The 10,682-nt window shown below is 36.5% G+C and overlaps 1 pseudogene; it reads right to left on the bottom strand.

The window, feature by feature from the left end:
• The window catches only part of LOC103201493, a 33,910-nt pseudogene that overhangs the window by 8,246 nt on the left and 14,982 nt on the right, over positions 1 to 10,682 (bottom strand).

Raw genomic sequence — 10,682 nt, 5'->3', positions numbered from 1 at the left:
TATATATATACATATATATATGTATATATATATATATATATATGTATGTATACATATATATACATATAATTTTGAGAAAACATATCAAGCAATATGGGCAAATATTCAGATATAATCCCTGTGGTATTTCAGTTTGTGTGTCAACTTGGCTGGGCCTGATTGAGTGGCTGGGCAGCTGGATGTAGTATTCCCCATGATGAGATTGGTAGTCAACTCCATGGTGGAATCTACTGTGAGCAGCTGAGTAGCTGCCTTAGGGAGTGTGATCTACTTCCAGTATATAAGCAGAAGCCTTGGGGAATGGTCTCTAGCCTATGGCATGCTTGAACCCTGCATGTAGCCATGTTGTTGTTTAGCAGCCTGCCATGCTCTGCCAACCTTGGAACTTACAATGGACTTAAATTAATGGCCTGCAGTGTGGTTTGGTAACATTAGGCCTGTGCCTTTTTACTTGTCAACCTTGGGCTTCTCAGTCTCAGCAGCCAGCAGCTATCTGGGTGAAGAAAAGCCTCTAACTCCAGTGGGCTAGGAGCAGGAGGCAGAGCTGGACCCCAAGGTTGAGGGGCTTTCACCCAGCTTCTAGGGCTTGGCACTTTAAAGCCTCCAAACTGTAAGATAATAAACTCCTGTTTGTTAAGGCCATCCCATTTGTGGTATATTCCTATCAGAGTGGCACTAGGTAACCTGAACAGTACCATGTAGAGTACTGTCATATTTTTTAAGTAAGCAGATATAATTGGAATTATGGTAATTATTATAATAATAGCAGGCTTTAAGTACTTATCTTACATAATTCTCACAATTAAATGAGATAGGTAGTATCACTATTAGTTGGAATCAATTCAATGACAATGGATCATGCCTACATTTTTTTGGTTAGGAAATGGAAACTTCTAAGTTGAATACCTTACCCAAGGTCATTTAGATAATAAACAATGGAGCCAGGATCCCAGGATTTTCTGAATCTTGTTAAACTTGCCTTGTTAAACCAATGTGCTTTACTATAAATAGACACTATGAAGAAAGTTAAGAGATGGTATTATTCAGTGGATGAGAGTAACAGTCTTCACTTGAACTGAAGCAAAAAGAAGATCCTTGAAGGAAGATAGCTTTCTGTGACTTAAACAATGAATGACATTGAACAGGCTTAAATCGAGGCTAATATAGGTTGGAAGATACTTAAGTGGGTCCTATACGCACATGGGATCGATGAGTCAGAATCAACCCAATGGCAAGGGGTTTGATTCTTGGAGGCAGTTTAATGTAGTGCTCAAAAGGCACTCACAATTTTTGGAGTTCAAAATTTTGATTTCACCTGTGTGCACTGGGTTTGGTAACATAGTGCCTCGGGATCTACCTCCATCACTGTAATTTTTTGATATCAATTTAACTTGGTAAATTGGGGTTTTCTTTATCCATAATATAGAAAAGTTATAAATTTCCCATTTTCACAGTCCATTCAACAGCATTATTTTGTGCTCATAAAAATTCAAACTGTAGAGGGATAGAGAAATGGGGAGCTCCACAATAAAATCAAGATGATTATGTACACATTTGGTTTATCTTTCTTTACTTAACTTCTTCTCAGTGCAACTCAGTACCTCAGAAGTATGTCCCCGAAACAACTACAACTCAGAGAGGTTCCATCTGTGAACAGCAAACAATGGGAGAGTCTTTTTTTTTTCCTTCCCATAAATGGTTGGCCTTGATCAGGTGAGAATGTTACTAAATAAGGGACCTAAGATCTTATGCCCCTTGTTCAAACTGGACAGACTTAAAAGCCTAAAATGGCAAATGATATTTAGAAAGACATTTTTATTCTACCTGGAATCCTGCTCTGAGTCCTTCACAAATTGAAGTTCCACCACCAGGTTCTTGAGGCAGGTTTGCAGTGATGTTTTGGTAACCATTATCTTCAGTTATTTCTGTTAGATAATTTTAAATTTGAGCAAAATGTTCAAATGTGACTATCCCAACCAAAGATTCCTTTTCAATAATTTGAATCAAGTACCTAAGAAAATAAAAAGAAATCAATCATACTTGAAAAAACCTGAAAAATCTGTATCTTTTTATTTAACAGTTTTATATAAGGATTTTCTCATTAGGAAGTAATTTAAAAATGCATACAAAGATGCTCATTGCAATGTAATGTTTAATAAGAACAAGTTGAAAATCTTAAAAGTGTACAACGATAAGCGATTATTTGACTACATATTGGTAAGTGCATATGCACTTCACTGTCTTCAAGTCAATTCCAACTTGTAGTGACCCTATAGGACAGAGTAGAATTGACCTACAGGGTTTCCAAGTCTGTAAATCTTTAGTAACACAAACTACCTCGTCTTTCTCCCACAGAACAGCTGGTGGGTTTGCACCGCTGAACTTTTGGTGAGCAGCCTAATGCTTAACCACTTTATCACCAGAGCTCCTAGTTCATGTGATATGACCATTAAAAATTATGTTATAGGAGCCTTTTTTATGTGGGCATGTTTAAGGTATACCGGGTAAAAAAATTGGATTATAAAACATTATATAAGATACTATCACATATTTGAGGGAGAAAATATGTGAACAGATAAAAGGCTAGAATCACATATGCTTATGTTCAATGACAATAGTTATCTTGATGGTAGAATTATGGATGATTTTTATTTTACCTTTTTGATCATTTATATTTATGTTATTTGTAATTAATTACAACTAAAGATGAAAATGTATTAAAAATTATCTATCATGTAATAACCTTAGTATAACAATTATTTTTATTTTAGCATGTCATCTCTAGTACTTGTTTATATGAAAACATCATACCAATATTTATTAAGACAATAAATATATATTTTAGTTAGCCTTTTAAAAGTAAACTTAAACTTATAGTTCTGTAAGTTTAAATCACTTCATTCAGGAGAGCAAATTAACTGCCTTACTGCAGCCATGCTTCCAGACTTATCAAGTACCAAACAGACTATTCACTGTTTGGACTTGAACAATGAAAATGTAGGAGTTGGATGGTCCATTCCTATCATGGGAGATGTATTCTGAAAATCCTCAGAGTCCATGATTGCATCCTGTGTGCTTCTGTGGTTGCACATTTTATTTTGTAGGTTTTGAGCTTTTGTGTTGTGTGTTTCTGCTGTACAAATGTCAACCACCTGGAAAAAAATAAATTACAAGGGAATGATATTATAATTGGTAAGTTATTACCTACCTTTCCAAACATATAGTTGGCTGCTATACACACCCTTCACAGATTTTATTACCTAGCAATTAAAATGTACATCATAATCTAACATTCTGACATCCATTTTGCATACTCATATGGGGTGAAAACAAGGTAAAGCTGTCAATATGCACTGGCAATTTTTTGGATGATTCTCTTAGGTATAGGTAGATCATAGCAGCAGAAACTAGTGGTGGTTGATAGAGATGATTAAGCTTCTTTTTTTCTAGACTCTTGAAAAAGGGAGCAATAGCCTTGAGTTAAGTTTGATGTAGAAACGGACAATGAAACAAAACGCAATTCATTGCCGTCGAGTCGCGTCTGACTCATAGTGACCCCTTCTTGGGTTTCCGAGGAGGTATCACTACAGTAGTAGATTGCCCAACCTGCCTTCCGAGGAGTGGCTGGTGGGTTTGAACCGTCAGCCTTCTGGTTAGCAGTCAAATGCCTTAGGCACTGCACCACCAGGACTCCTATATAAGCTACAGATATTTAGTTATAACTGACAAAATCAGAACTTAGAGGGTAATTGGAGAGAAAGGAAAATATGTAAGTACATGAAATTTCTCATCTTTCATCTGGAAGCAATAGATACTACCTATACCCATTGCTACTGAGTCGGATCCGACTCAGTGACCCCTCCTTGGGTTTCTGAGGCAGTATCACTATGGAAATAGATTGCCCAACTTTCCTTCTGAAAAGTGGCTGGTAGGTTTGAACCACCAGCCTTCTGGTCAAATGCCTTAGGCACTATGCCACCAGAGGGACAGGGCTTGTGGTAATTTCTAGTACGCTAAGAGTAGAGTTGAGAAAGCAGCCTTTAATTGACTAATTATTTTCTGTCTGTTCATAGTTAACAGAAAAACTCGAGAACAAATATTTAACAGCTAATGGGTTTTTATTGTTTTTTTGGGGGCGTTTTTTATTGGCCCTGGTAAACTCTTTGACATAAATAAAATAATACTCCTGAAAAGTACCGAGAGTGTAGGGAAAAAAATGAGGAAATGTGATTGTTTTTCCTTTAGTGGCAAATAGTTACATGCAATAATTCTGCCAAATGCTTTTTAGTTACTATAGAATTTGTGAAAATCCTTCATATTTTGAAAACTTAATAACATGAAAATATACTTTCATAAACTAGGAAGGAATTCATCTTGTAGTCAGTCTCACTTTATAAGAAGTACATTTTAGTAGTGTTTCTCTATTTTTTAAAATGTCCTCCCAATGCAAAGTCTCCAGATATAACTCAGATTTAGAAGAACTAAATTATTTAAGTTAAAAACTTTTCATCTACATTTTAAAAATTTGTTTTCTTTCTGATATCATTCTGATTTACACCCCTCAATGGGTTTATCAGGTTTTTGGGTGGTACAAACAGTTTGCACTTGACTACCAAGCTAAATCTTGGGGGTTGGAACCCACTCAGTGACACTGCAGAAGAAAGGCCTGCTGAGAGGCTTCTGTAAAGATGACAGCCAAGAAAACCCTCTGGAAAAGTTATACTCTGTAAGGAATGAGGTTACCAGGAGTCAGAATCGACATGATGGCACAAGACAACAACAACAACAATGGGGTTTTATTGGGTAGGAGAAAAATACAGTTTGCAATTGAAGAGGTGATTCATAATAAGAGTCACTGATGAGAAATACCTGTCAAACTTGGTTCTCTTTTCCCTTATTTCCACTACTTTTATTCAAGGCCTTTAGGTCTTTTGAAAGAGTTCTGGTGGTGTAGTGGTTAAGGCAATTGGTTGCTAACCAAAAGGTCGGTGGTTTAAACCCATCAACTATTCTGTGGGAGGAAGATAAGGCAATGTGGTACTTATGTCAAGATTTACAGCCATGGAGACCCATGGGGGTCGCTATGAGTTGGAATCAACTCAATGTTAGTGAGTTTGGTTTGGTTTTTGGTTTTAAGTCTTTTACCTACCTATTTCCATGGCCTTCTTACTAGTCTCCCCTTCACAATAGACTTAACTTCCCGAAAGAAGAAAGCTTCTCCTATCACCAATTTGAAGCTGATAGTATAAATCGAAACACTGTACCATTACAGGTCTCAGTTTCCTGTTTCAACCTAGTTTTCTGCCTCTTGCTCACAAGTATCCTTGGCTTCTATCACATTGGACTTCTTGCCCTCAGGATATGCCTGGACCTTTCGCCAGGGTCTTGGCTAACACTAATGGTAACTGCAAATTTCAGTAAGGTATCCCTTATCTCAAGTTCCTTTACTGCTATCTGCCTGAAAAATTGTTCAAATAAGTATTAAAATCTTTAATGACTGTTATGTAAATAATTTGAGAAGTGCTCAATTTCTATAATCATACATGGCAGCCTGGCCTTTCTTGTCTGTTTTCCATTTGTAAACCTGTTTCTTTGCCGAGAATACATTTCCTCTTCTTGCTTTGGAAAATTCATATCTATTTCTTCAAATAGTCGTCTCTTAGGAGAACTTTTTCTGACTGCAAGCAGGACATGGTTACTGTCCTTTTATAGCACTTAATCTACATCTTGGTAATGTCCTCTTTGTGTTATGTATATATTTTTTTCTTCTGTCTCTACCTCCCCTGCTATACTGAGTTCTTAATTAACAGTTATCTTTAATTATTTCTGTATTTTCTAGCTGCTAACATAGTGCTGGGGAGCTCTGGTGGCATAGTGCCTAAGGCATTTGACTGCTAACCAGAAGGAGGGTGGTTCAAACCCACCAGCCACTCCTCAGAAGGAAGATTGGGCAATTTACTTCCATAGTGATACTGCCTCGGAAACCCAAGGAGAGGTCGCTATGAGTCAGATCCAACTCGGTGGCAGTGGGTTTGGTGTGGTATACATATATAATGTGTGTGTGTGTGTATAAAACCAGAAATCCAAACACACTGCCATTGAGTCAATTTTTTTTTAAGCAATCCCACTGCCATTGAATTGATTCTGACTCATAGTGACCCTATAGGACAGAACAGAACTGCCCCATATATTTTATAAATTTTAAAAATTAAAAAGTTAAAATTTATTTTTGTCACCTTGTGCTAGACTCTGTACTTATACTATATTTATATTAACTCTTATAAACCTTACAACAATGACACTGTGAGGTAGTGCGGTGTAGTAAATTACTTAGTGTGGCTTTTCTACCCATAAGCCTTTGTAAACTCCAAGGTGGGATTTGCTATGAGCAACTGAGGAGCTCCTGATTGCTGAAGTTGTCCATCTGGAGTATTTCTGTTGGGAGTGGCACAAAACAATGTTCTGGGAGGTGCCCACTCTCTCTCAAGTGCTTAGAGTTCTGATGCTATGATTGGCTAGTTTGACCACCCTGCTGGGCTCAAAAGAAGGCATCCTAGAGGCAGAACTCTCTCTGACTGCTGGTTGAGGAAGACGTGCTGCCAGAAGAGACACGCGCCCCTGAAAGAGACACATGCTGCTGGGAAAGAGATGCAAGAGACATGCATTGCTGAGTGAGACACCAAGGGACCAGCACTGCTGGGAAAGAGACTGTGAGAGACTGTTGGCTGAGGGACGGTGGGCTGGGAGAGAGGCTGAACATTTTTCCTGAACTTGAATTGTAGCCTCTGGTGCTTCCCTAATAAACCCCATAATCTGTGAGCTCTGTGTGGCCACTGCAGCAAATTATTGAACCCAGGAGAGAGGTGGTGGGTGCTTTGGGAGGAACGGTTGGAGAAAGGGCTGGAGGGAGGCACCATGTCTGGCCTGGCAGGAATAGGCCTTGGGTTACTGCTGGTAATCCTGTCTTCCTCTTGTGGGATTAGAGGAGGTCAGAACATATGGCTGCCTCGCCGTTTGTGCAGGTAGATATTATAGTTCCCATTTAACAGATGAGAGAACTGTATCTCAGATTTAGCTGTTTGTCCTTCATGACACAAATTGAAAATAACAGTCTGGGTTTTGATATCAAGTCTGACCCCAAACCACCTGAAATAAAGCAGGTATTTCAGGGTAAACATTAACTTTGGAATTTGAATTACTGTGTTATTTTTTAATGGGTTAAACACATTGCTGATTTTTATCTTTTTTCCTTAAGCCTGCTGTGTACAGATGGAGACATGTGTTTTCACAATATCACTTTGCAGTATCTTGGTGAGCTTTAGTGTGAAGATAGTGCAAAATCTGAAATGTCAGTACTTTTCAAAGCAAGAGAAAGAATTCTTTTGTAAAAGTAGTGTGTTTAATAGTTAGAGTTAAAGGTAAGACTATAGCTCTAGTCCACAGAAGTCAAATGACCGAAGTGATGTTATGAGAATCTTTAAGTGACTCCCAAGAGAAAGGCACAGTTGTACATCTGAAGAAAAGGGACAGGGTACTAGGAAAAGGTAGAGTAATTTCCAGACACACCCTGAACCTGGGCTGGAGAAAAAGACTTCTAGTTAATTACCTGAGTAATTTCCCTTCTTTCTATTGTCACAGATACTTTCATAGCAGAAAATTCAGCTTCTCTATTTGATTTTTCTGAAGTGCTTTTTTTTTTGTAAGACTAGAAAAGAAGGTACTTTCTGAATTGACATTTTACATAAACGTTATGGATACCTTTGCAGTTTGGAATTTTTCTGGGGTGGATGTACACTTTGCTTCATACAGTTCCGTCTGTGAGTCATGTCTGCATGTCCTTGTTATGCAGCTGCCCTCCTTGCATTGCTTGAAAACCACACTAATACTAGTGATATGAATCGAACATCTATGATTAAAGAATTAGAATACATTTATATATGAAGATTAGGCAAATCGTGAATAAAGACCAATATTCTAAAATCTTTCCTTCGGGGACAATTCCTCTCAATTATGTACCTATTTATTCCATTTTGACAGAATCAGCAATATTTCCTACACCTATTTACAATGGACTTTACAAGAACAGTGATGCGGTTTGTATTTATTAAATGATCACCAATGTGATCAATAAGTGGTTTATATTTGTTAAATGATCACTAATGTGATCAATAGGTCTGTTATCTTTGTAACTTTGAGCTCAGGATAATAGCAATTCCTAACTCCCAGGGATGTCATGAAGATCAAATGACTTGAGCAATAGAGAGGAGTTACTTCTTTTGGGGAGGAGAGAGTCAGTGTCATGCTTAAGATCTTATATTTCCATGTTTACAACACTTTGCAGTTCACAGTTTGAGAACCTTTGAGGTTGACTTGGAATATATAAAAATAAACCCCACAAGGTCTTGCATTCAAGTTTTCTTTTTGATAATTAAGACAATTGTCAAATCTTCTGTAGAGTATAGGAGGTGGAGTATGAATGAAGAATTATAAATTTGTTCTACTTATCTGCAGGATTTACTCACATTCTGTGTTAATATTAAACTTCATAACACTAATCCATATTAATAAATGTGTTTATATTGCAAGGATTAAGGGATAGTTAGTCATATCTTCCAAGGAAGTTAATTCTAGAGTAAGCCTGAAGTTAAAGTCAAACATGATGAGACTTGACTGTCTCATACAAAGTGCCTACCACATAGAAGGAATTCATTATTATTTTAAAACCAAAAGCCAAACCCACTGCCATTGAGTTAAATTGTTTGTACTAATATGTCTCTTTTTAATGACTGATATGTTGTATAAAGAAACATTCATTTCTCATTAACTTATAAAAAATTGCTATTTGGTACTTTTTTTTTTTTTTTTTTCCTTCATTTGACTAATAGATGCCAGATACAAGAGAAGGTAATTTCCAGGCACACCCTAAACCTGGGCTGGAGAAAATGGCATAGTAGATTAACAACAACAACAGCTCACAGTCCTCAGGTGTCTTCCACTGGGAAAAAGAAAATCTATAGACATCTATAAGCTTCTTATAATATCACTTCTGTCATTTGACTTCTGTGGACTAGAGCTATAGCCTTACCTTTAATTCTAAGTGTTAAACACACTACTACTCTATGAGATAAATGTGAGAGAAGCCTCTGCATGTTGCTTTGGAAGCACTCACAAGGGTATCTATCCCCAAATGGACGGGAAGAAAAGACTTTTAGTGAAGATGCATGTAATTTTAGTCATGAAGGATGAACTCATGTTGTTTGACTAAGAGAGGAGATCATTGGGAGGAATTGCATGGAATGAGGGTGGGAGGAATGAGTGGCCTAGGCTGAGAGGCCAGTCTGAGTGACAGACTCCAAGCTCAGTGGAGGTAAAACAAACAACAAAAGGAAATAGAGGCATTTTTCTATCACTCTTCTCTGATAGATAGTCCCAAAGATTTATTTCCTATGATGTTGATTTCCATTGTTCTTCCCTACTCTTTAAATGCTCCATGTACTTGATATTTTTAATTGAAAAAATGTTTAAAGGTTGAACATCTAATGATGAATATGGCCTGTCTAAACCCACCTGGAATTGTATTTCTTAAAAAAAAAAATCAATCTGTTCACTTATTTTTATGAATATTTTCTTTAAGATTGAGACTAATTGAAAAGTAAAATATATTTACCATGAAGCTCTTGTAGCTTAATTGAGTTCAATGAAACAGATTTACCTTGAAAAGTTATGAATTTAATGAAATGAAAGAGTGAGTAGAAATTTTAACCTATATTGTAACTATAAATAAAAATTTATTTTAATAAAAATTTATAGTTACAATATTTTAATACCATTTCCTTATATCTTTAATCTCCCTATCTCTCTTCCTCCCAACCTAATTAGGACAGAGAACTCTAGAAGTTTATACCTTTTCATTAGGTCAAAAAAGTTGATATGGACAGTAGACAGTAAATGACTGATTTTATTATATTCCCTCCAAAGAAATGTTATTAAATTTCACATAAGCCTATCTGTAAAAAAAGATACTAATACCCATTTTTTTGTCTTCATAAAACCTTTAAAATATCATTAATCATAGTGTTTATCCTTTTCCTCAGTGGAAATAAAAGCAGAAGTATAAAATAGATATCCCCACCTTGGGGCAGGTCATAAATAGGTAAATTACCAGTCAACAAGCAGTTTGCAATAAAATATATATATTGTCTTTTTAGTTCACATTGTTCATACTGAAGTACACAGGGATCATTTCTGTGATTCAGATAAGGATCAGCAACTATGACATCTGCCTAAAACAGCAGAACAGCAAGCAAACAGAAACAGATTCCAAGAAAAGTAGAAACAAGTGCTTTCAAAAACAAGGAACTTTTCCTTAAAATCAAGAAAATTTGTATTATGAATTAAACTGCTAAATTAGTAATGAATAATTACTAAAAATTACAAATAAGGAGCACTGGTGGTGTAGTGGTTAAGGCACTTGGCTGCTAACCAGAAAGGTAGGTAGTTCAAACCCAGCAGCTGTTCTGCGGAAGATAGATGAGACAGTCTACTTCTGCAAAGATTTACTTGGAAAACCAATGGGGGTTGCTATGAGTTGGAATTGACTGAATGACAGTGAGTTTGATTTGTTTTTTTGGTAAAAATTATGAATAGTAATTTTAAAAAAGCACTAAGAAGGATGAAGCAAT

The sequence above is a fragment of the Orycteropus afer genome, unplaced genomic scaffold, assembly GCF_000298275.1.
Source record: "Orycteropus afer afer isolate SDZICR_OR568_19922 unplaced genomic scaffold, OryAfe1.0 scaffold00152, whole genome shotgun sequence".
NCBI classification, from domain to species: Eukaryota; Metazoa; Chordata; class Mammalia; order Tubulidentata; family Orycteropodidae; genus Orycteropus; species Orycteropus afer.
Note: the sequence above shows the minus strand (reverse complement) of the source record. Positions and strands in the feature narration are given on the sequence as shown.